Raw genomic sequence first — 2,860 nt, forward strand, 5'->3', positions numbered from 1 at the left:
GTACAATTTATTTTATCGAATTTTGAAGGTTCACGAATTATTTAAGAAATTTTTTAATTTTTTCGCAAATTTCAAGTAATAAAAAGTACGGTACGTTACAGTCAAAATTCGTCATTGAAGCACTATTGTGTGGTGTATTTTAAGGAGTTTCATTATGAGCTTAGAATTATGGATTCTATGTCTAAGCCATTAAGATTATATTACTGCAATTCAGTTATGGACTTTGTGACTAAAGTGGTGGTCGAATTAAGTATATCGACATAATGTATTTTAAACCGTTGGAGAACGTGTTAATAAAGTGGTAATTAAACACGTAAGCACTGAATTGATGATCTTTTAACCTAAATGCGTGCAAATTTCAGATGTTAAAGGATCATATGGTAATTACTGATGGATTTGATTCCATAATAAATTTATGTTATATAAATTTGGTTTTGATAATGAAACGCATTCAGTTATGATATTTCTCATATTCAGTTATGTACATATGCATTTATCTTGAGAAAAATATCAATAAAGTTGGACATCGAATAAACATTGGGTTTATTCATTAAGTTATACAAATTTGAGAGACATAATGCATTGTAATACATGGAAGATAATATTCGTTTTAAGATGACCTATCGCCATGATTCATGTATTTTGTTTTCTCCTATGGTAAATGAGATATATGTGTCAAAGTGGGAGAATGTAAGAAAAACGTGACACATATTAAAAGAAATAGCGTGTATAAATTGAAATTGACGACAACCAAGAAAATTTAGATGCGTACACAATTCTTTTCACTCTCGGCTCCCGACTTTTCTTGTTGATGGTATGAGAAACGCCTATAAATAGAGGCGATTGAGGTCCCTAAGCATACAATCTCATACAGAATAATGCACCATCTATAGAGAGATTGGAGTGTTTAGAAGACTTCAATAGGAGGAAAATCAGAAGACTTAAAGATGATTCAATGGCTGGAGGTAACACTCGATTTAGCTTCCGCATTTTTGTTTATCATGTTTATATAAGTACAGAAACATGATTTTTAGAGAAAATCTTTAACAGATAGCAGTCATAATTGACAGCAGCTTCAAAGACTGGTGAGCCATATGTAAGTGGAAAAAAAAACCGTTAATGTCCCATTAAATGACAAAAGCATAGTCACACAAGAAATTTTGTTCAAGCATATCATACAGATGAACAAGCAGTTTTGCTGATTGCTCGAATATCCTCCTTTCCTGTCCAGACCCGTGGCATTGAGTCAGCGTCCTGGCCAAATAAAGTCGAAAACCTGTCAACATTAGTCTGGTTAGTTCCAAACAAATATACATAAAGAAAAGATACAAACTGCATATATTCTTAAATAATTATATTAAGAAAATACTGCAAAAGACATGTCTTTCATACGGATCAAAACCCTTCCGTCTTAATCTTTTGCTTTTGCTTCAACCAATCCAGTGGCATAATCTTCCAAATTTGAGACCAATTTTTCCTTTGTAACCTTGGACTTGGCTGTGCAAGCAAGTTATCTGGAGTTGGTGAATGCCTTGGACACGTGTAAACTTTGAATATGATGTTTGGACAGTTGTGTGGACGTTTTGGGACACTTGGCCAACGTGTAGGACAAGTGACATGAAGACGAGCATGCAATCTGGCAGCAGTTAGGCTTGTTCTCATCCAGACAAAGCAGTTGGGCTTGACAGGTAGCGGTTCCAAGACAGTTACTCGAGTTTATCTGATATTGTTGCCGTGTATTTAAATAATATTCATTAATACTAATACATGTCACCTTGTTTGTTTGGTTTTCATCTATTAATTAATGGAATCTAAAATAAATTGAAAAAAAATAAAATTTAACATCCATTTTTTGTGATGACATTTGCAATCCATTTTTTTAAAAAAACTTATATCTATAATGGAATTCAAAATGATAACAACAATAAATATATGCTTTTGTTTGTTATAAACAAATGTTTTTGTTTGTTTTTCCTAGCTATTAAGGACTTCTAAAATAAATTGAAGAAAAATAAAATTTAGGTACCATTTTTTAAAATGAAAAATTTAGCTACCATTTTTAGAATGACATTTAAATTTATCTCCATGTTTTTATCTTCACAAAATAATATTCATTAATACATGTCACTTTATTTGTTTTTTTCCATTTATTAATTAATGAAATTTAAAATAAATTGAAAAATAAAATTTAGCCTCATTTTTTGTGCTGAAATTTGCACTCTATTTTCTTAAAAAAAATTATATTTTTAATGAAATTCACAATGGTAACAATAATAAATATATGTTTTTGTTTTTTTCCTACCTATTAATGACTTCTAAAATATATTGAAGAAAACTTAAATTTAGTTCTCATTTTTTAAAATGAAAAATCTATCTATATTTTTTAGAATGAAATTTAAATTTATTTTCCATTTTTTGGAATGAAATTTGCACCCAGTTTTTATATTTATATATATATATATATATATATATATAATATAATATATAATAATAATTTAAAATAATAATAATAATAATAATAATAATAATAATAATAAATACATATTTTGGTTTGTTCTCTCATCTATTAGTGGATTCTAAAATAAATTGAAAAAAATAAAATTTTGTTACTACTTATTTGAATGAAATTTACAATCTGTGCTTTTTTTAGAAAAATTATTTGCATTGACACCCCCAAACCATAAAACTTTATGCATGACAAACTCAAATAATTATTTGAAGCTATGAGAGAACACTTCAAAAAAATGAAAATGAGCTTAAATCCTTTTTATGTGAAATAATTACTCTTAAATACATCAAATGATAAAAAATGATGAATAATAATGAATTCAAATCCTTTTTATGTGAAACAAATAGTATT

Source organism: Primulina eburnea, chromosome 18 (genome assembly GCF_022965805.1).
Source record: "Primulina eburnea isolate SZY01 chromosome 18, ASM2296580v1, whole genome shotgun sequence".
NCBI classification, from domain to species: domain Eukaryota; kingdom Viridiplantae; phylum Streptophyta; class Magnoliopsida; order Lamiales; family Gesneriaceae; genus Primulina; species Primulina eburnea.